Source organism: Gymnogyps californianus, chromosome 4, assembly GCF_018139145.2.
Source record: "Gymnogyps californianus isolate 813 chromosome 4, ASM1813914v2, whole genome shotgun sequence".
Lineage (NCBI taxonomy): Eukaryota > Metazoa > Chordata > Aves > Accipitriformes > Cathartidae > Gymnogyps > Gymnogyps californianus.
Window position 1 is genome coordinate 71,660,204 of NC_059474.1, and position 24,120 is coordinate 71,684,323.

Sequence of the window (24,120 nt, forward strand, 5' to 3'; positions counted from 1 at the left end):
TCGTGTAATTGGCCCAGCAAGTATGATGCCTTGCCTTTTGCCGTCTAGACAGACGGCGCAATTTGCCACTGGTTGTGTGGACTTCATGACAGTAAATGAGTCTGCTCTCAAGATAAAAATATCCTGTTAATATAGGACTAAGGGGACAAAGGAGAAGGCATTTGTCACTAGTGAGAGCCTAGTATTGATAGCCCTTGTATATGAGATCATGCCAAGAGCTTTAGGTTTTTAGAATAAGAATAGGTGAGCTGTCTGCTCAGATGGGTGCCTGCTTGCCTGTCAGTCTCTTGTGACAGGGAAGATATCTAGCTATCTATACATAAAGAATTCAAGAAAGGAGGAGTTCATGAAAGGAAGTCAGTCTGTACTAAACTTTTAAGGTAACACTTGCCTTGGTAGTTTTCTTGGTATTTTCTTCTTCAGTTTTTTTTTTTTCCCTTAAAGCCTTGCATGCAATGCCTAGCCAGGTATGCTTTGTCCTCTGGCAGCTGAAGTTGTGAAGGGGCACTGTCATCCTCTAACCTGTTTGTCCTACCACTTCACCCATATGGGCTGTTCCCTGGAGATGAGCCTACCATGCTGCTGACCCAGTGACGATGACCACTTTGCTCAGGAGAACAAGTGTACTTAGGCATGACAGTCTGAGTGTATCCCTGTTATGTGATTTTTCTTTTTTTTTTTTTGCACACAAGATCTAGACTTGTCCTTGATCCCTCAGGACATCAGATTCCTATTGAGAACATGTGCAGTTTAATGTGAACTTACGTGCTTTAGACTGGCAGGGTAGAAACTTCCTATTGGATTACCATTTTTGTTACTAAGTACTTTAAAACACTTACTGTGATTTACGCTTCTTAGAAATTACATGTCTGTGCTAAGAATAGCTTTCCATAATATGCTGAACATTTTCTTCTAAGTTGCCAAGTTTTCTTCTGAGTCCTAAGCTCTCTTGAGGCAGCAAAAGCTTAGTAAATCCTGGAAATAATACTGATTAAATGCAGCTTTAGGTGACAGAATAAAACAGCCAGAGATTGTGCAAGGCCTTTCCCTATCTTCGTAGCCTGGGTTACAATCAGTGTTGGCAGCCCAAAGAGTTTTTAAAGGCTATCCCATGGCAAAATGTTTGCCACAGCCTGAGAAGAGTTTCCTAAGATGACGATGATCTTTATTTGTATAGAACCATGAGCTGCTTAACAGCAGCACTACTGTGTGAATAAAATAATAAAGCTATTTGGAGAGAAGTTAATGGCTGCCATTGAAAGGGTCTTTGGTCAACAGGGAGTTGTAGGTTTTGCTGAAGGTGATGGGAGTCCTGAATCCCTTTGTTTTCAGGAGAGCAGAGGAAAAAATGCAACATCCCTTTGCGCAGCAAGCACTGGAGAGAGCAGCAAGCTCTCCCTTGGCAATGGGCCAGGGAGCAAGGGGTGCCTCAGGTGCTGAGGATGCAGGTTGATGGTCAGGTTAAAGAAAGGGAAAAAAGAAAGAGATGGATGGAAAGGTCAGGTAATGTGAGTGTGTGTGTGTAGGTGGTCCTGTCCCCTGCTGGTTTCCACTTCTGTGTGCCTGTGCAGCCCAGGGGTGAGCTGACATGGCTGAGAGCTGGTAGTCCAGGGGGAAGGTTTCACTTTCAGATGAGAAATTGATTGGGCCAACTCAAAATACAGGGAGGTAGCACTGCGCTTTCTAGCAGCAGGGAGGTTATAAAACCTCACTCTAATATATGCTAGATGAGAGATTTCTCCGGGAGCTGTTGCAAACTCAGAGCAGGGGTGAGGAGAAGGAACCGATCCTCTTTAGCTGTGTCTGCACACCCCAGTCTCATCCACCTCAGAGCTTTGTCATTGACATCTACTGTGTGGGATTGTGATAATGCTCTTTGTAGACAAACGAGGTTGCAGCAAAGAGTACTTGAGTGCATATAGTTCCACCTTGCAGGCTAAGAAACAACTTGACAAGTCTTGCAACGTGAACTAGATTCTCAGGCCAAAGGGTTAACAATGATCTAGTCCAGTAAAGCGGCACAAAGACCATTGGAGCCATGGAGTCTGAGCAGGCTAAATTAATGTGAAAAGTGTTACGAGGTTATACCTGTCACAGCTATCTGCAACTTCTCCTTCATGTTTCTTTTAGGAATGGCACCTCTAGGGACAAGTCATCACCCATTCCTCAGCGGTGGAAGGATGCTTCGGTTCAGGGAAGGGTGCATTGCTGACCAGACTTCCTCCCGAACCTGACCTGTTTCCTAGAGGTAAAATCATTCACAGTCGTTTAACTTTACTAACTGATGGTACATAAATTTCAGTAGTCAGCTGGTGAGAACATAAGAAGATTTAACAACATTTAGAATGGGAATTTTGATCAACCAAAGAACCACTTGCAAAATTCAGACGCATTTGGGCTTGACTTTGAAAGTAGAGAGTATGCAGACCCAATGTTGTAATTTAGGACCATCTTTTGTTTACAGATGTATTTATTACTGGCATAACTTCTTCAGGAATTTTCTATGGCACAGTGGAAGTCTGTCAATAAGAATCACTGTGTAAAAGTCATGAGTTAAAGTGAGGAAAAATGAATGTCAGAGAAATTTTGGGACAAATGAGGGTCTGAGGGGGGGGGAAAAATCATAAGTAGATTGAGAAAGAATGTTGGAGACCCATATTGGGTCTCACAGTGAAGGACTTGGATTCCTAGTTAGCAGCTTCTGCGATCACTTTGCTAAATGAACAGTCCTGTCTGGACCAGCTGCTATACAGTGAGGAAGCTTTAGACACGGACACTGAAGCTGTTAAGACAAATGATACAGTCATAATAGACTGCTATAATAGATATCCCATTCAATTAACTAATCAGAAGCAGAGGAAAAAATACTAATTTGCAGTTATGATGCTGTAAAAATCTTGTAATCTGTGGGTGCAACATTCTGACTGCAATATGTACCCTCAGTTCCATTTACCATATGAACATGTCTTTTTGCTATGAATAATTGGATTCATTGCTACAGAACTACTAAGAAATACATGCGTTTCATTTTATTCACATGCTTGGCCCTGGAGATGTTCACAGAATGTGTCAAGCCATACAAATCAAGTCACAATGTATATAGTAGAATCAGATGTCAGAATGTGGCTGTTTTTAAAAAAAAAAGTTCTCACAGAGAGATCTGGATGTGCATGTGGGCCTTGTCTCGTGTCTTGAAGATGGGTCTGGCTCTGGCTGTATCCCGTTGCCTGGGAGCAAGGTCTGGAATTGAGGGTGCTTCATGGAAAACAGCTATCCCAACCGTGCAGCTCCTTGGAGAACATGGAAGAAACATCTTCAGTATATAGCAAGGGGCAATCTTTGAAGGGCATGGGAGCCCCACAGCTAAGTGCCTTAGCCGTACAGAGTTCAAAACCAATTTGATGTTATGGGTCAGCTAGTATACTTGTTCCTCGAGATATGTACCAGAGAAAATAAAAATTTCAGTTGCTTCCCCAGCAATTGGAAATTTTGCTCTACAGAGAGCCTGTGCTCCATTTTAGAATCCTTATTTCCTCAAATCCTCAGCTCTCTAATGCTGAGATCAGCTACACTAGATAGAATTTAAACCAAGAGAAAGGTGAGGACAAGGAATTGTGAATCAGGAATGAAATGCTCTGAGGTTACAGAGGAGAGGGAGGGAACAAGAATCTTTTCTCCTCTTTATTGCAATAGAGCCTAGAGCTAGAAACAGAGGCACAAAATGGAAGCAGCAAGCTGTCAGTTGCTAGCAACTTGTTACTGATCTGGATTTGATGTTTATGATATGTGGCCTGGAAGGGGGAAAAGGTGGTCTGTTTTTCCTCCTACAGAAGGTAGAGCTGATGGTGTTGAAGGCCATGCAACTTTATGGTCTCTTTATGAAGTAGGTAATAAGCAAGCAAGTAAAAAAAAAAAAAAAAGACTATCTCATTAAGAAAACAAAGTGCAATTTAATTGGCATACCCTGTTTTTAATCAGTATGTAAGATTGGCTATGGTGGTGAAAGGGAAGCAAGAAGGATCGATGAAATTTTACTGGGGTTCAACTATGAAAAAATAATTATGATAGAGCAGTCCTTAAAACATAACTAACTAGAAGCAATTCCTTTTGAGAAGCAGTATACTAAAGATCTACAAAATAGGAATAAATGGTAACAGCTGAAGTACATGTCATCAAAGGGGTAATAGATTTGTTTACGTTTCCTGGGATCTGTAATTTCTGTCTGTCTGAAGCTGAAGAAACAGCTGTAGATCATAAATGATAGTTGCAAAGATGGTATTTCTGCTATAATTAATTTTTCTGATTATGTGGCTGAAACTCACCACTCGCCAGAAGTATGTCTGATAAAACCAGGCTTAGCTGAAGGAGGCAGCTCTTGTAGGTGGTGACTGTCTTAGTGGCCTTCGTAAGAAATCTCCCCTCTCTTACCCTGGTGGTGTTGTGCTTGTGCTTTCCCTAGGCACTGTTGTGCAGCAAGAGAACAGTCATTTCAGCTATTGTGGCTTTAAAGTCAGCTGAGAAAAGGGTCAGAGAGGGTGATGCTAAACCCCTGCTGCTCTCATTGTTAGTGGTGCCCTGACACTATGTCGGAAGAATTGGACTCCATGACAAAACATTGCCAGGAGTGCTGAGGAGGGGTCTGCAAAACAACACTTTTTATGTCTGTAACCAGATGTTACACCAATGTGCAAAGGATTTCGGGTGGGCAAAAATCTGCCCTGTTATAGCCTTTGACTTTTAGGGCATGGTGAAACTCCACTGTCAACAAACCCCCTTGTGACTGTACAAGCTCTGTGCTGGCTTGCACACTTTTGTCAATGCGTGTGTGCCAGCAAAACCTTGTTGGTATAGAGTAGCCATGCCACTGTGTGTCAAACCTTTTCCTTGTTGCCTTTCTGTCTTCTTCCTTTTTAATGTTATGGTATGCATTGATCCTCCTTCCTCACGTTGGCTTTCACCAGAGGCACAGAAGGTGGATTAATTTAAGCTGTATTTATATGATGGCCTAGTAGAGGGAACAGGCTGGACTCTTAATGTGGCAGTGGCAGCTAAATAATGAAAGGTGGTGGCTTGAGTACTGTGACTGAGGACTAAACACAAAACCAATATGTAAGTCAGCAGCAGGATTTGTACTAGCTCTCTACTCTGCTGCAAGCCAGGGCTTTTGAACCTTCCATGCAGCAGTTTGGAGTAGTATTTCTGGCTGTCCTGGTTCAGTTTTTTTGAACAGTTTAATAAGAGAAAGCAAAGTATTGCTTGTGGAGAGAATGGGGAAGGAAGAGAGGACAGAGTTATAAAAATACTGATTATTAAAAAAAAAAAATCCTCGTGGTGGTGGGGGGAGCACATTCAGTAGAAGACGAGAGATGGGAAAAGGCTGAGACAAAGCATGTTTCAACTCAATGACCTTAGGGTGTTCGATGTGTACAAGGTGATAGCCGTATCCTCTACTGTTAAGCACTGTGCCTCTGAGTTTTTGTCCCTAAAGTTGATTATTGCATTATAAAGAGGGAGTCCCCCTAAATTATTGCCTAAATAAAGTCAGTGCAGCTCTCCTGTTTCCTGATACTGTGTTTTGAAGTGCCCGTAGCTAGTGATCTGGGATGCTGCAAACCTAATTGAAATAAAACTGGACTCAGTGGCCCAGAACATCAACCACTCTAACAACAATCACAAGAAAAAAGATAACAGGCAAAACAAAGTCTGGGGAACTATGAAAAATTGAAAAGAGGCAAAGCAGGTTAAGGAGATATTGTTCTGTTGCAGCAAACTGTAAAGACATTGACTGAGGGGTGTGGATAGGTCCTGCTCTCTGCAAGGTTCAGAGGGAAATTTAGGACAGACAAGAAGAATAAACAAAGGAGGTCTCAGCCATGTTGGCCTAGGCATCTTGTCACTTAAGTACTCCAGGGCTAACTATCCAGGGCTTCATATGCTGTCAGCAAGACCTTGTATCAATATGTGTTGTATTAGTGCATTGCCAATCCTTTCTGGATAATGTCAAAGTTGAGGTACCCAATTGATAAGGGCCAGGAGAGAGACCTCGATTTCCAAGTTGTATTTCTCTGCTAAATAAAACTGTTTTTCCATTAAAATTTGTGGTTGCAACCATGTATTATAGAAACATAAATATGGGAACACAGTGAACTGGACTATCAATACATTTCATGGCAACGGTGACGACATATCCCACATGAATTTTGCTCTTGTAGTTTATTATGATAGTCCCAGAACCCTGGGAAGTATTTATGGTCTTCACAATTCACTGATTATATTTATAATCACTTGAAAGAGTCGTTTGTATTTGGGAAGATGCTTTTTTTTTTAGATTTATTGTTTTTATTTCTCCATGCTACACTTTGAATTTAAAGCTAAAGTTCAGCAATTACTTTATAACTGTTTTTCTGTCATGCACCCAAATAGGATTCACCTTCCATAGCAGTGAGCTATTTGTTAGTATCCTGAACAGGTCTGAATGCGCTGGCAGTGGCTGTGCTGAGGGGAGGAGGAGCGTTCGTTAGTTTGTTTGATGCAGTCAACAGTGTGTGAAAGAAATATTGCATGCTCAAGGTCACACTTGCATCTCTACATCACGTAGTATGAGCAGTGTCATTTGAAATCTTACGTGACAGTTGAAGTTGCCAGAGCTAAAAGGAGAAGAGGCTTCAGAATAGCATTGGTTCAATTTTATTCCTCAGTTGTGAAAGACTTCTGTGCATATCATAGAATGGCTTGGGTTGGAAGGGGCCTTAAAGATTGTCTAGTTCCAATGCCCCTGCCATGGGCAGGGACATCTTCCACTAGACCAGGTTGCTCAAAGCCTCATCCAACCTGGCCTTGAACACTTGCAGACTTGTTCCAGTGCCTCACCACCCTCACAGTAAAGAATTTCTTCCTTACATCTAATCTAAATCTACCCTCTTTCAGTTTAAAGCCATTACCCCTCATCCTATCACTACACTGCCTGATAGCGTCCCTCCCCATCTTTCCTGTAGGCCCACTTTAAGTACTGGAAGGCTGCTATAAGGTCTCCCTGGAGCCTTCTCTTGTCTAGGCCGAACAACCCCAACTCTCTCAGCCTCTCTTCATAGGGGAGGTTCTCCAGCCCTCTGATCATCTTCATGGCCCCCCTCTGGACCCGCTCGAGCAGGTCCATGTCTTTCTTACACTGGGGGCCCCAGAACTCAACACGGTACTCCAGATGGGATCTCACGAGAGCAGAGTAGAGGGGGAGAATCACCTCCCTCAACCTGCTAGCCACACTTTTGATGCAGCCCAGGATGCGACTGGCTTTCTGGGCTGCGAGCACACGTTGAATAGGAAAAACATATTCAGTTTTTCATCCACTAATACCCCCAAGTCCTTCTCCTCAGGGCTGCTCTCAATCCACTCATCGACCAGCCTGTATTTGTGCTTGGGATTGCCCTGACCCATGTGCAGGACCTTGCACTTGGCCTTGTTGAACTTCATGAGGTTTGCATTGGCCCACCTCTCAAGCCTGTCAAGGTTCCTCTGGATGGCTCCACAGGAACCCTCTGGAGACCATTTGGTCCTCCTCTTCCATGGCTGGCTCTGTGTTGGTCCCCCAGCAGGCATGTTAGGGTGATGATAAGCCGCTTGCCTTGGGAGCGCTCAGTGAGGCATCTTCTGATTGTAATGTAACTTCAAATAATTAGGAAAGTGCTCGCTTTCCCATGCAGCCATTTAGAGCTGGAGCCCATGGCCAAATGAGGTCTGTGGGACACTCTCCATCACCTTCAGTGGGTTTTGCATGAAACCCTCACCTGTGTAGGTCCACTTTTCTCTATTTGAATTATTTTCTTTATTCAGAGTACATTTGACTAATTTACCCTTTGTCTTTCTAGGGGGTCACTGTCAAGGTTGTCCAATGCTGAACTGAATATGATAATTTGTTACTGTAGTACATGATATAGGAGGAAGTGTAGTAAATGAGGGGAAATGTGTTTGTTCTTGGAGAGGAGTCCTCTTGCTTGTAAGCAGAGCAATGGCTACTCTAGCATTGTTCAGTGTGACTTCTGGGAAAGAAATGAAGCCCTTCAAGGAGGCTTTCCTCATGAAGTCAGCAATAAGGAGTTCCTACATTTGAAGAACAGGCTACAGGAAAGGGGCGTAAATCAAGCATAAATGGGATGTGGGCTCAACCCCTTAGCTTGAAACCCAGATTAGCAACCAGTTCTTCACCAGAGAGGAGATTCCTGGTGATGTATGGGTGGAATCTCCATTAAAAAAAAAAAATAAAGAGGGATTTTTTTTTCCCTATATATATATATAGCTTTGCCATGTCCTGTTTTCCAGCTGCCCTAGTGCCCACTGTCTCTGAGAGGACAGGTTTTTCAGTTCAGCAGGTGTCCAGGGAGAGGGGTCATGCTTTGTTTCTTCTTATCCAGACTTCGTTCTTTTTTTCTCATGCTTTGAGCTTCACGACTGGGTTAGTTGCACTTTTGATTAAAAAAAAAAAAAAAAATTGTGTAGGTACAAAAGGTCTTGGCATTGATGAGGCGTGTGAGAAGTGTCAGATGTTTTTTTTTCTACTTTTCAAACCGATCTGTTCCTTTGAGCTGGCAGGCAAGAAGGAAGGCTGCTCATCAGAAGCCTGCTCTTCTGAAGTAATAACTAAAAATGATTTTGCTGCACTGTATTTGCCTAGTAATTTCACCTTTCTTAATTCTAAGAGCAAACCCTCTGCTAGCATTAGTGATCCTGAACATAAGAAGGATTTATACCAAAATCCCACTTCTTAATCTTGTGCAGTCTGAAGTGTTTAATGTTTGAGGTTTGTTTTCTGAAGTTTGATATCTGTGCCTCTGGGAGTTTAAACAGTGGTGTAGTCCCTTCAAAATCAGGAATTCAGAGAATTAGGTCAAAATGCAGTCAGCAAGTTTTGAACAACTCTTTTCTTCACCTTGCGCTGTCCTATTTAAATCCCTGTAAAGTAGCCATGAAGAGCCTTGTTTTCACTGCTAAAGAAAGGATTGGGTTTTTTGACTTGTAATGTTTTATGTGTGTGAAGAATCCCAAAGTGAAAACACAAGGAAGATGAGGCTTGTTTTATCACAAACTAAGCAAAGAAAATTGACCCGTGGCTGGATGAATAGCTGATCTCCTCTATTTTTAATGCTTTAAACTTCCTTCTGAGGTAAAACCAAATTACTCTTTGTTCTGGTTTTCTACATGTTTAGTTATCCAGAAATACCACTTTTATAATAGTGAAGAGAAAGTCTTGCATATGGCTGTGACCTCAATTCCCAAAAGACAAAGTTTTCAGTGAAAGTTTTCATAATAAAGATGACTAATGAATTAAAAACCTTTCTAATGTTGGGGACCTGAACTACTGCTGACAAAAGGTGCTGGGAATGGGTCTCCAGGAGGTAGTGTGACAGGTGGAGTAAATACTCCACTGAAGGGATTCAACTTTTTTTGGCAATCCTCTATGGAAAGTGTGATTAGTGAAGTCTAAGCCAGCAAATTGACCTGTAGTGAGTGCATAGTCCTCGTTAACTACTGTTAAAATAGCATTACAGATGCAATCTTTGCAGAAAACTTTTTTTTGAAACTTGGGTCTGAATCTCCTTTGCCCCTTCATTTGCATAATAATCTGAAGAAATTTGGTACAAAGATTGCTGGTGTCATGCTGATCATTGGTCTGTATGTGTCTCAGGAGAGCAGAGAATGGGCTCCTTTATTTGTTTTTGCCTATTCAGGTCTCTCATTTACTAATTAGCCCAAGCATTCCCCTCACCTTTTTGCACTTACACTCTCCATGACTCTTCTGCAGCCCTCCAACCTAAGCCTAGACATTTCTGCACAATGTTTCCTTATAGCTCAGACTGACTGCTGTTCCTGGCTCACAGGGCTATTTAGTACATGCCTGCTTGGGGTTGCCTAGAAGGCATTGCATTTCAGATCAGAAAAAGTCCCAGAGGGTGCGTAATTAAGCTTTAAGCTAGATGAAGCAAACTATTTCCCTTTAGATATGGAAGAAAGTTTTTTGTCAGGAAGAGGTTTTTGGCTGCAACAAACAGATTGGTATAAGTCATCAATGGAAATGAGACATAAAAGATATGACATGTTACTCTAAGGATATGTGACTATACAGTTGATGATCTGAGAGGAGGCATCTGTTTTTCTGCTTATGTTAATTTTTTTTTCAGTTACGACAACTTCAACATATCCAGATTGCTGCTATCGTGACTCTGACTGAGGCTTTTGGCTTAGCAAATACTGTCAGGTTAAGAGCCTGATAGCCCTTTTCTTTTGTGCAAGTCTGTCGTCTTTGAGGGCTGCAGACCTGTGGCTACTCTGCTCTGAGCCGTCGTATTAACTTTGTTAGCATGTCTGTACACTGTGGTGTTTGTGACTGCTCCTCAAACTTGATTCTCCTGGTCTTTAGATGACGTAATTATTGCAATAATGTTTGGGTTGTGAGGTATGAAGATTGCAAAGAGGTATTTAAAATTCATTGAACGTATTTTTTTAAAAAGTAATAAAAATTGTATTGTCTGTAGAAACACAAGAAAATGCCAGCCAAATCTTGTTTCTATGATGTCTGTTGAGAGACAAGATACCAGTTGCATGGGTGTCTTGCCATGTCTTGGGGAAGCAAAAAAGAAAGCATTACAATTTAAGTGAAACCCATAAACCCAAACCCAGTAATAGTTAGTATGTGGACTTCAAAGGTGGCAGTTTTGAGTATGAATTTGCAACTGAAGGGGACAAAATATTCCTGCAGCTGATTGTGAACTTTTTTCTCTTACCCTGCTTAACTAAACTGTTTCTAAATGGACAAAATTTTGAGAAGGGCATTCTGTCACATATATTGTGCTAACTCCAGCGGATGAAAGGGACTGATCTTACCCAAGTTGTATGAAATCAGAGAGAGTTGGTTACTCCACAGAAGTTACTCCACTTGAAGACAAGTTTTAAGACTAGTAAATGAACTAAGGATCTTAAATTTTCTTTAAATTTGTCTGTTCATCATGTGGGTTTATTCTCATTTCCAGGAATATGTAGTGTAAGCTTTATGGTGTTTAGCAGGAGAAGCTGTTCTTATCTTAAACTGGAAGGGTAATGCTCTAATATCTGACTAAATGTAACTTTTTTTCATAATGAGTGTAATTACTTGCTTCTGCTCAAGCTACCTTCATTTTGCTGGCGATGATGAAAGAACAGTGCTGAATTCAAAAGCAGCTGCTTCTCAGCTCAGGTTTGTGGTTCTTTGTTCTCTCTCGAGTGTGGTAATTAGTGGCTTGCTTGCAGAAAGACCAGAAAAAGGGGTGATAAGGTGAGGGATGTGCAAAGAGTCCACTTGCCTGCGCAGTCTAGAAAAATTCTGTATTTTTTTTCTTCTGGATATTTAACTAAGAGGGAAGCCATACCTTTGTTAGGGTTTAACAGTATTCAAAATGTGCTCCTCTGATCTTTCCTTCCTTGAGTGTCTTTGTGTGTTTGCCTTGTTAGCTGTCTCTTATGTATAGAAAACAGAAAAAATATTTGCAAATCTGTCTTCAAGAAATTAAGCCACCTCTAAATATCTAAGAAGCAAATGAGAGTTTTCATGTTTAAACAGAAAAAAAACAATGTAGAGGTAATAAAGAACTTCTACAAGTAATTTCCCTGTGTAAATTCTGTTCTTTGATATCGGAAGAAGGAAACATTTTAGAATGATTATAAAATAAATTGTTTTTGTGCAAATTTTATGGGGAATTAAATAAGGCTTTGCTGTGAAAAGTGGGGTCACTTTAACTTTGAATATCAACCCTAGTGAAGTACAGATTTCAACCCAAACACCTCCTTGAAACATTCTGAGCACAATGCAATTTATTTTAAAAACACAAAAGGGCTTTTCTAAAATGTCTTACTAAATTTGTTTTTCAGAAATACAATTCTATTTATACCAAACTTATTTCAAAATGATCTCTCATCGTGCCCTGGTTGTGCATAAGAAGATTTTGTTTTTCCTTTGTGTTTTGTCCGAAACAGAGTTCTTAAATTATTTGTCATTTGCGGTGAAAGACTTATATGAAATAGACTTTGTAAAATAAATGTTAACATAATCTTTCAGAATACACTAGAACAATAGGTAATATAAAATTCTAACATAAAACAGAAGTCATCATCTGTCTTAAGACTTTGTCTCTACACTGTTTGTTATGGCTGCTAAGTCTCACCCTCTGATGTGTGAGGTGATCTTTAAGAGATAAAGGAGAAATCTCCAGGAGTGCCCTTAATTTGCCTGAGCATTTTGTTAAACAAAATATATAACCACAAGCATCAGCAGAAGATTGCACCATCTCTCACCATCTGTGTATAATTGTAGATAACCTATTAAGAGTGCAGTGGTGGTGATTACAGGTGGGACTGGAAGCTTCACTTTTTACTAGGGTTGCCTGACATTTCCCATTATAAGACTATTTTCTGTTCCGTTTGATAACTTTCCAGGATTTAAGCTCATTTTCCATGCTGGGTGACTGCCTCCAGCTCTGGTGTTTTTTCATTTGTTTAGAGGAACTTTCAGTGTTGTGGGGTTTTTTGCTTGTTGTTTTTGATGAGAAAAAGCAGAGAAAAGGGTTTTTTTTCTTAAGGAAATCATCCTAGTAACCTTTTATCTTTAGAGGCCTGGCCTCTCTTCTTTCCCCCAGCTCTTCAGGGCAGATCTGAGAGCGCTTTTTGCCGGGGGTCTGCCCTCGTATATGTGAGTGAGGGTTTGTGTGGGTGTGGTTTTTTTTTTTTTGTGAGGGTGTTTTTACCCCAAATCCTGCTTGTTTGGGCCATGCTGCAAGCCTTAAACCTGGGGAGCTCACCATGGCTTTACAGCCCAGACCTCAGAAGATCTGGGTGCCTGTGGGCTGGCAACAGCTGGCAGACCCTGAGCGAGTGTGTCTCCGTCCTGCCATAGGAGTGACGGAGTTGCAGAGGCAACTTCCTTGTGTGGATGCCCAGGGATGCTCCCCGGGTCCCTGGCTGCAGGGATGGGGTCCCACTGCTGCTGGCTGCATGTCCAGGCTATGTGCTACAGCTGCCCATGGGAGTCTCTTTTCTCAGGTACTTGGCACAGGCCCCAGGAGGTGTGCGGAGGAAAGGGTTATCAAGGCGGTCGCCTCTCCCTTGGCTACCGGAGCATGTGGCATCCCCATTGCGAGACATTGCCTGCCCTGCGGGTGCTGAGAAGAGGGGTACAAGCCATCAGGTCAGATGCAAAGGGCACAAGTGGCAGGGTGGCAGTGGTACAGGAGTAGCTATGAAATGCCAGGATGAAGGCTCCCCTTCTCATTTCTCATGACAAGGAAACTATATTTTCTTCCTGAAATCCTCTCTGTCATTTGTGACATGCTTGTCACCTCCTCAGCAAAATCAGCAGACATTTGACAGATGACAATCTCTTTGACTGTCCTGCCTGGCTCTCCTGAAGTGACCATCTATCCCATGCAAGGGATGCACAGTGCACATGGGGGCTGAACTAGTTTTGCCAGCAATGTTCCTTTTGTGTTTCTAAATTTGACACTGACTTTTTCCTGGCCCATTACAGAGGAATGTTTGGTTTACATCAGTTGCTAGCCTTGCCCCCTATGGATAAAGAAGGGACACTCAGCTGTAAGGATGAGAAAAGAGAATGAAGAGCACCGTAAGGCTACTTACTGTCTCACTACAATAGTCTTCCAGTGAGGCAAGGGGCATACTTAAATTCTGTTTTCTTTGCTCTTTGTACGTGCCGACTGCCTGCGATTGTGGTGAAATGTCTGGCTAGTTGTGAACTATTCACCTGTCAGTGTAACTCCAGTAGTATTGCCAATAACTGTTAACCTTTTATGCCTGAAGTTACAGCACCTAGAAAATGCAAGCCTAGTTAATACTCTTGCTGTTCCCATGGCTTGATATTCCTCCATGTGAAACAAAATATGCACTTACTAAACCCTACAATTTTATGTTGCTTATTTCCATTGGTAATAGGGAAAACAAATAGTTTAAGTGCGATTACAAAATTGAGTATGCAGCATATATTATTCATGCTTCACCAGCGCTCTGCTCTCCTTCCTTGCTGTGCTAATGTGGCCAGTCCGTAAGGTGCGATATTTGGCAAACAATCTGCGTGTAGCCTGCTTGGAGCTTTATCATCTGTACTGTACACTGTTTAGCATTTGTAAAGCAGCCAGAAAAAAAACCCCAAAACACAACAGTTTATCCGTATGTAAAGGAGAATTACAGAAACAACTTGTTTCTCACGGTGTCGGCGGTACCCTAAAAGCATATCCAACTCCATTTCTAAGGAGGAAGCCTGGGTCTGGTGCTGTATCCAGTTCAGCATCCTACTTTGCCTGCTGCTCTGCCACTTGCAGTGTGTAACTGGAGAGACCTCTGATGGATGTCTCTCTTCCTTGAGTGGCTTCAGTGAGAGCCGCAGCAGCTCAGCACCCCGCAGGATCAGTCCCAGCAAGAGTGGTTCTGCCCTGAGTTCCGTTTACTCCTTGGAGTTCATGTTTTTCTAGGGGTGAGAAGGGATTACCGAGGAAAGGACTCAACCGGGGAGTAAATAGTAAAGGTAACTACTCGCAGGACTTGTATACTGATGTGTGCAATTTACCTTGTGTACTGAACATGTGCCAGTTTAACTAGGTTCTTGTTGAAAGGCATTTAGTTAGCTGGTAGCTTGAGTGTGGATGCTCTCAAAGAGATTTAAATGAATTAAGATTGCTGAGAGCCAGGGCCATAAGATTAGACCCAAATAGGGATCTCTTCTAGGATGCCAATCTAAGGAAAATACAGGGAAGCTTATTCCTTATTAGCACACCTTAATTTAAGGCTTTCACGCTGCTGGAGCAAATGGTACACCAGGTTTTGAAGTAAAGAGAAGAAGTAACAACTGGTGGAGGTGATTACTAGCTTTTCATTATCTATTGATGGTTATATTATCTAAGGCTAGTCCCTGATGGCTTGATAAAAGACAAACTTTGTAAATATTCATAATATCTGCCTGATATCTAGAGATAACTCAGTTCAGTAAAAGGATAAAATTTCTTCATCCATTGCAGGCTGTGCTGTAACACAGTGTTGTAATGTGGGTACACTGGACTGTGGGAAAATATGCTTTTTCTGATTTCTTGTTGGTGCACTGGACTATGGGGAAACACTTTTTTCCCCCTGATTTCTTGTACAGTTCAGAGCCAGTGAGGCTGCATAAGCAATACGTCTAGGGATTGTTCTGAATGAGAATAGGCTGGACATTAGCTCTGAGATGTACTAATTTAGATATCTGAATAGAAATGTATTTAAATAGTCAGGAATGTTACTGTTTAGCAGTTATTTTCATACCTATGAAAGGCAAGAACTGAAATGCTGGTGCACTGTAGCCAGACGGTATGGCATCTTTCCTGCCTAGCACTGAGTTTTGTTAAGTGGGCAGAAGAGATGATCAGAGATGACACCTTCTTGTGGAGCAGCAGCGTGGGGTGGCCCTGCCTGCCTCACCCCTTCCTTCCTCCCAGGCCCCTTTGCTAGTGCTGGCTTTAAGACCTCACCCTCCTGCTCAGTGCTCTAAAGAGAGCTGCCTCTGCCTGCGATAGAAGCTGTGTTTCCAGCTGTGCTTTTTCACACTGCAGCCTCCACAGACCAGATTTCAACCCGTAGCTTCTTGTCTTCAATTTATGTGAAAATGCCATGATTTCTGCTTTACCACTTCATTTGCTCATAAGTGAAATAAACTGTGCTTTGTTGGCAGGCAGTTTGTCTGTGTATCCTGTATTTAATTCTTTCACAGACGTCTTACACTGGTGAACTTGCTTGATGATTATTTTTTAAAGCATGTTGAATCACAGCTGCTTATTTCTAGCCTGTATAGCAGTCAGATGCGACAGAGAAAGCCACGGAAGCGTTATTGCAAGTACTGGGAGGCAAGGGCAATTGCAGCCCTGCGTGCCCTTTTGGTTACTTGGAGCACTGCATTTCTTCCTCCCTCTTTGGCTTTCTTCCCTAACAGTAGCAAAGAGTAATCGCTATCTCAGTTAACTGTGCTAACAGCAATCCTCGCTACATATTAAATTTGGATTGCCCAATTCCTTTAAAGTGCTATTAAGGTAATAACAGTGAATATGTAAATAGACTTCTTGCTCAGTACCTCTGCTTCCTCACAGAATACTGACTGGGTCATAGCTGCTTACCTGAGGGATAAAACCCAAGTTTCTTTCTCTTTTTTTAAAAGTATTTTGATACTCAGAAGCCAGCACAGCTAAGAACGTACTAGGCTGTCTCTTCTGATTTTTCTGAAACCTCAGCCAAATTGCTAACAAGGTTCCACTATGATAACTTTTATTCCTGCTAAGGTCAGACACAAAGAGGTGAATTTGACTTGTGATACTAGTTCTTGATTGAAAAGAACCGCTCATACTTCAGATTTGTAATCTGTTCCCTTTCTATCTGCCCCTTCCGTTTGTTTTAACTCAGTTGTGGCTTGTCTTGTATATAAAACTGTGTTTGGAGTATGCTATTTGCACATGGGTTTCAGACTTGACTGAACTATAGGCAAGAAAAGCGCTAAAAAGCAACAATGAATTTGATCCTATGTAGTGACTTCAGAACTGGCATTCTTTGTTTTAAAATCACCTTCTGCCATTACCCGCTTTGATCTCCTCAGATGTTTGCTCCTAACAAAATCTCTACTCATCCAAAATGTGTTCCTGAATGTATTTCAGGAGCCATTGAATGACAACGAAGGAAGGGTTAACTTTTTGGATGTTTTTGAAAGTCATTTTTCAGATGATAGACACCTTAAAATCAAAATGGATTCATCATTATGCATCACAACCATTGCTTCCCTAAAATAAAAATGATTAAGTCACCAAAATTAATCACTACTAGGCTGACTTGCCTGGTAATTTAACTAGAGCACAGTCATGGAGGTATGGGTTAAGTGAGTGCGTTTCCAGAATAATGTTTTTTATTATGTCTTTGTCAGTCAGAGCAATTTATTCTGGAATTGTTGTCAGAGGAGAGAGCATGAATAGGGTCACCCTAGAGTATGAAGCAGTCACTCATATCTATCAATCACAGACCTAAGCACATTTAAACTTGCTCGAGAAGTTCATTCTCCTGCTCAGGATTTATCTGATTCTTAATGCAGAAGCACTTTAAATACCAAATTGTATATAGAGCTCCATCCTGTACCTGATTAATCTTTTATGCTCTCCCGTAGCTGCTGTGCAGCTATTTCCAAGAGATTGCTCTGCAGACAGCTTGGGCTGTGCGAAAGAGCCCAGGAAGGGGGTCTGTGTTTCCCTGAAAGGAAATGGGAGTAGTTTGCCGTTACTAGTATTTGGTAAAAAACGGAGGAGGAGGAGTTTGGGTGCCTGGGGAAAACGGGAGGAAACATAGCAGAGAAACAAATGCTGCTTTTGTATCACGTCCCAAAACTTAAATGAGAAGATGCAGGGAATTATGGCATTGGAGATGAGTTGTTGCTGCTCTTCCTTGCAGCTGACTTGACATTGTCCAGCCTCCTTTGCTTCAGTTTATGAGGCTGCTGGTGCTGAATGATAGTTTTATTAATACTGACTGGAATGTCACCTTGGGTTTCAGCAGTGGTCAGCCATGCACAGTAGGCATAGCCAGCACCTGCGATGGTAACAATGGCCTCCATCCAGATATACAAGGGGGTTTAAGTCCCCTTAGCTTCTGCAGCGGACGAAGCTAATTATTGAGGAAGTAGCAACACAGTTGCAGTCGTGTCCTGCAGTGATTCTTATCCCCAGAGAGATTGAGCTGTAGTGTTTTCTGCTACCGATGGTTTTCTTCCCTTCTGCTCCTCTGCTGAGTGTTGTTTGAGCTGTTGGCTGCCCTGTGTGGGAAGTGGGGTTGGGTGAAGAGGGGACATGCCACCCTTGCACAGGGCACACCCTGATTGCAGGGGACTGGAGATGGAGCCATTCTTTTTTCTCTTTGAACTTTTTATGGTCCATTCTTTTCATGGAAAACTGTCCTTCATTGTTGCCTCCTCCTAATGGTCTCCTGTTGCTGCTTCAGGAACGTGGCAGAGATGTATAAATGATGTGACATGGTGCGTGATGCCTATGATGCCATTGCCATTGTAAGCTATAGATTGTCACACAGAAGGGTTTCAAACTGTGATGGCCCTTATGTCAGGACGGAGTGTGACATTTTCCATTTGTGAGCCAGCACTCCCTTCTGAAGTTTCTGCTGTTTCAAGCTGAAGACAAAGTGTAATAATTTTGTTTGTAACTACACAGAACTATGGCTGGCTGCACAATTACCAGTACTTTAACCATTTAGTGGGAGGGGAAGAGGCAAGCAGGGGAGTAAATGAACTAACAGCTTGCTTTTAGCACATTTGGACTATTTGGGTATCCTTGTGCCATTAATATTTTTATCATTTATTAGGTAGATTATTTCAAAGGGAATTTGTTTCTCTCTTGTCTCACTGGCCCCAGCGGTGTGTGGTCCCTGTTTCCAAGGTGAGGAAGGTCAGCAGCACTGCTGAGTGATGTGGTAATAAATGAGAGAGGAGAAGATGAACTGCCCGGTCCTGCCCACTCACCTCCATCCTTTAGACGCAGATTGACTCTAGGACATGCAAGGGCTGCCAAGTAGTTAACCTGCTGAAAAAAGAGTGCAGCTGCAACGAATGAACTGTCCTTTGGTGAAAACATCTTAATGCTTCCTTAATTACACCCCTGTAGGGTATGCACATCTTAATAGCCAGCAGTGTCCGCATGGAGATGGCAATTCAAACTTAACTCTTGCAAAGTTGCAGAGAGAACAGATAAATAACCCTTTTACTGTAGTTTTTGAAAAGTCATAAGGGAGAAGAAATTGAAGTGGATTGGAGAATGTGGGTCTAAAGTGTCTGGTGTTATTCTATTACATTTCCTTTCTGCCCCCATTGAAATAGTGATGTGCAGTATAAAATTATTTCCTTGCTGAACAGATTCTCACAGATTGTCTGTTTGAATGGGAAAGTTTTACAAGTTATTCCAGCATAGCGGTACTAGAAAATTGCCTTTTGTGAACTATCCTATTCCAGCGTAAGCACATCTGCATGAAGAGGCAAATACAACTAGATTTATTAAAATCGCTGATTTTGGCTATGCTAGTATCTGTTCCCCCTTCAGGCAAGACTGAATGTAGCTGACCAGACTTTCAGCTGAAATAGATATTGTAAGGAGAGGTTGATCACTGAAGATATGTATACTGATTTTTCCTTTCATATCTCATTGTGATTAATAATCAATATAATCTCCTGTCATGTATTCAAGTATGGGAAAATTGAATATTTTTTTGTCTGTTTTTAAGCCCTCAAACTATGTTGTTTGAAAGTGTTTCAGGTTGCAAATTATTTTAAAAAAATGCTATTGCATAAAGCTGTCAAGATTTTGCCTTCAAGTCAGTGGGATGCACCAATCCGAGGTACTGATATATTGCCTTCTGATAGCTGGCTAAGTGGCTTTTGAACAGAAAACCGCCTGTTTTCTTGCATCTCTGGCAGTTGCACGTTAGGCCTAATATTTAGGGGTACCTGAGTCTATAATTAGGTGACGTGTTGAGGATCTCTGCTTTTGTGATGCTTATATGAAAGTAGGAGTGATTTAACCTGGAGGCAAGAGGACATGAAGTTACTGGAACCTAACAGCGAAGCAGATTTTCTGCTTGGACACTCAGCAGGCTGTTTATTTGGGTCCTATCCCTTGGGACATGTGTACTCTTCAGTTTCTCTTGCTTGAGGTGCTGCAATACTGGCTAGCTCTTTATTTGGTCTTTTCCCTTCAATGACATGGGACCTAGCAGTCTGGATGCCTTGGGGCCCGAGGGTTTGTTGCTATCTCCCCTCTCTCATTTTTCCTAATTCTCCCTCAGATTCCTAGGTGGACCAGTGAAAAACTGACTTTTTTTCTGAAGAAAATGAAAAGCTGAAAGGGGGGGAAGATGTTTTTGGATCAAATGTTGTCTTTAGGAACTCTTCCATTTCAGAAATGTTTTTAAGTATTTACACTTCAGTGCATTTTGAAATGAAATGTTTCCAAGCATTTGGATGATGTCAAAATGAAAAGTTTTAAATGCAAAACACATTTTCAGCCCAAATGACTTGCCAAATTTGGTGTTAAAATAATCAGTAGTCTCAGTCGCCCTAAGCCTGCGCTTTTCAGGAGCACAATACACATGGTTGAAATGTTGCCCAGCAATGTGCTCCAGTGCCTTCTGTACAGCTACCTTCAAGGGTCCAGCCTGGGACAGTGTGTGGCCTTCTAGGAACCTTGTCAGAGAAGTAAATCTGCAGTCTGATTAGCTTCAGGCAAAATCCTTTTCCTTTGAGCAACTCTCTTCACTATAGGTAGATGTCATAGTTTGAACCCTCTTTTTAACCAAATCAGTAGCTCCCCTCCTTTGTTAAAAACAATATAAGCATGCCTCCTGCCCAAGTTAGCAGAGTTTTGACCTCAAAAGACACAAAATCCAGGAACTACATGAATATTTCTAGGGACTTTGCTGGAAGATATGACCTTACTAGAGGGGAGTATAAAACATGAACATAAGTAGCATGTATGACACAGTAGTCAGCATCTCTGCTCATATCCTCTGAGAATGAAGAAAAACCTTCTTTAGGAAGGAGTAGTGAAGATCAGTTGAGACCACAGCAATAAAACTTACAGTCTAGACTCTCCTGGATTTTTGGGGACTGGAACGCGCGTCATGACTTGGCTCATTTCTGTTAAAGACAATGAGAATAGGTAGGAACAAAGCTTGCACCAGGCTGCAAGTGGCATGCCAGGCTATCTGCTGGTAATGTCTCTTGAAGCATTTCCCAGAGGAAAGCTGTTGGTGTCAAAAGTTTGTGTGGTTTTTTTTTTCCTCTAATCTTCAAAAGAAAAACTTGAGGTAGGTGCAGTCAGTAAATGATAATCACTGCTGAACTGCAAATTAGATTGGAGCGACTCTGAGTGGGCTTTGTAAATTATAGCTAAAACTGAGAGCTGCAGTAAACCCTTTGAATTTAATCTGAATGTTGGCAGTCTTCAGTGGATGAAAGATTTCGGGACATCTGAGCTTTAATTCTTTCAGTTGTTGTTTGTTGTTGTTGTTGTTTCCTCCCCCCGCCCCGGGAAATGAGAGAGAGGGAAGCAGAGGCTCCCATCACAACAATGTAAAACATTGGCCTTTGGTAGGTGATTCAGAACAGTTGACACATTAAAATGAATGTAATATCAATATTATAATCAAGGCACATAAGCCTCAGAACAATGCAAATTCACTTTTTTCCTTTTGACTCATTACTTATACAACTCTGCACTGCCATTCTGCGGTGCTTACTACAGAAATACTGGTTTCCCCTGTAGTGCTGGCTTGCGTCCTTTTGCATGCTAATGCAATATTCTATTTCTAACTTGACGGTAATAGATTAGCAAATACATGAGGCTATCATTCCTCTGCTAATGTGATTCCAGCCATGCAGAAAACTTGAGGTTTGTCTTAAACAGGCCAGCTTCTGAGCATTCTTCATATAAAGTTCAATTTAAATAATTTCTAATTTGTCTACTTTGTTTTCTGCCTTTCAGCTTTGATGCACTTTTTTCTTTTTCAGAAAAACTTGATATTTACTGTTAGTGGGGGAGGATAGAAGTTAGTGCTGTTTGCCTTCATCAGCTAATTGTTTCAACCTTTGTCTATCTCTCCTTGAATAGGAGGTGTATTTTAATTATTGTATGAAAGATTTGTCTTGATTAGAATAGGAAAGCTTCAGTGCCTTTTCTGGAGAGGGAAGGGAGACTTCTACGTTTGGTTTCAGCTCCTGTTCTTTCTGGCATGTCTGCACAGATGGTGGTGCAGTCCAAAAACCTGACACAGAAATACATGCACCACACCCCAATTATACTGTAACTCCCCTTGTTTCCGAACACAGAGTCGTAGGTGGCATTGTGAAACTCTTCATGTACAGCCTGCTGGGCTTACTGAGAGTATAATAGGGAAATTGAGGTGATTTTATTCTTGCTTTCAAAGTGAAAGAAGGGGGAAGAAGGCCATTGTAAGGTCTTTTAAGAGGTAAAGTAGGCTATTTTAATGATGTAATCAAACCAGGTCTACACAACAACTGTCTAACTGCCACTGCGTGGGATGTGCATAGGATATTAATAGTGCCTCCCTCTGGTCCTTAAGCCCTGGATGTGAAAAGCTGTGTACCTGACTTTCCTTGCCTGGTGACCAGGTACCAAAGTATTCACGTGAGCAAGTGCCACCTGGTGCTTACTGCGGGGAAGAGACTGGAAAAAGGGGAGTTTTTGGAGATGCCTAAGATGGGAGATGGCCACAGCACAGCGGGTGCCCCACGGGTGGGGTGGGGATGGACTGGGTTGGGTGTGCAGGGCATCCCTAGCACTGGGTGATGCTGGCCTGAGTGACCCCTGCTGTCCTGCTTCCTCCCATGGTTGGGGATCTGGATGGTCTAGTGGCCCCGTGGCAGTGCAGTGCTGCCAGTGGTCAGGGAGGTAGTCCTAGCACGGGAGCCACGTCTACGGTGGTTATTAGTTGTTTCTACACTGCCTGGTCCAGAGATGCTATGTCACAAGCTCTAATGTTTTCGGGTTGTTTTGGCAGAATAGGATGGAGATACATTGGATGCTGTTGAAATTTGGGATAGGCTGGGGATGTCAAGGGGAGAAGAGCCTTTCTGAAAAATCTGAATTTTTCAGGTGGAGACTGAGCACTGCAGTTACAAGTAAGTTGTTTAGGGTCTAGCCCTCTCCCCACTTTACTTTTTATAGTTTTTACACTTTGCATTTTTTATGGTTAATTTTTTTCTTCAAAGACTGCTTACATTGAGAAAAAAATTATATTTTTAAAGTGTATATCTGTTTGCTTTGGGCTAATCTCAGGATGAGATACAATGGCTTAGGGATCTGGGAAATAAGACATTAGTCAATGCTATGTTTCAGTTCCTTTATGTTATAAGCAGATTCACTTCGCTCGTAAAATATCCTTGTACACTTGTATTAAAGATGATTCTCTCTTTGTCTATTTCTATTATTCACAGTGCTTTGATACCTGTGTGTCAAAGAATTTGAGAAAAAAATTACCTTACAGCTGAGAGCAGGTGTGGAACATTTTAGCTCAAAAAGAGAATTTTTCATTAAGATATAAATAAATAAGAGTATGGATTATATTTGAAGCTAGTTCTTATTTATTCAGCATCTACAGCTGTGGTTGTGTTTTACAGAACAATGTAAAACTTATCCCTTTGTTTTATAAAACAGTTTCTCTTTGCCTCTGTAGACATCAGCGATCGGAGTGAATAACATTAATCCTGTCCCTTTTCAAATTCATGGGAGTTTTCCCACTGACTATGGTGAAGCCAAAATCTGTCTAATATGTTTCAACTTGGGTGTCAGACAGAGTTTAAACCTGGGTAAAGCTGTTTCCAACCAGTGCTGTATCATTTTATTTTTACTTGTGTGTGGTTCTCCAGTGTGTAATGGGATGTTTATCCAGACTTCCAGGTGCCAGCAGGAGTGTTACAGAAACAAGAGCTGTTTGATCTTACCTTTCCCCTCTTAAGAGGTTTCCTGCCCTATACAAAACATGGTGAGGAAGTTTTCCTTCCTTATGTCAAACTCTCGTCCTGGTGGGACTCCGTAAAACCAGTCTGGACAAAGCCCTGCTGAGGGTCTGCTCCCTGGCCACCGATCCTGGGCTCCTGGGGAGCGCAGCCCACAGCTTCCCCTATCCGCATCCTCTCTAAGCTGACGGGGTCTGGCTCACGCACCTGCCCTCAGACCCTGGGCTAGGGTACAGTTGGAATAATTCAAAATAAAGTACAGAAATCTGTTTCTGCATGTACCCAGAAGAGGTGAGATGCTGTAGTGAAGCTGTGTGGCTCAATAGGTGCTCAGCTCTAGGTCTCAGCAGTGCTTGCGGAGCTAGAGAGGAAGAGCGCAGCACTGCTGGTCGTGAACCAGTTTCCAAGTCAAACTGGCATTTTGGATGCTATGGTAGAGGGCACTTGTGTCGTTACTGGAACAAAAGGCATGCGGTTGGTGGGTGTAGGGATGCATATGCACATTTTTAACAGGTGAGCAGAAATCAAAACATATAAGTAAGACCCAGCTA

At 42.0% G+C, this 24,120-nt stretch overlaps 1 protein-coding gene across 1 annotated transcript in view; it reads left to right on the forward strand.

Moving 5' to 3' along the window:
• The window catches only part of SLC7A11 (solute carrier family 7 member 11), a 260,524-nt gene that overhangs the window by 12,975 nt on the left and 223,429 nt on the right, over positions 1-24,120 (forward strand). Inside the window, exon 2 of the mRNA XM_050896134.1 lies at positions 2,131-2,248. The gene's annotated coding sequence lies outside the window, so the exon portion shown is untranslated. The remainder of the gene's footprint in view (positions 1-2,130; positions 2,249-24,120) is intronic.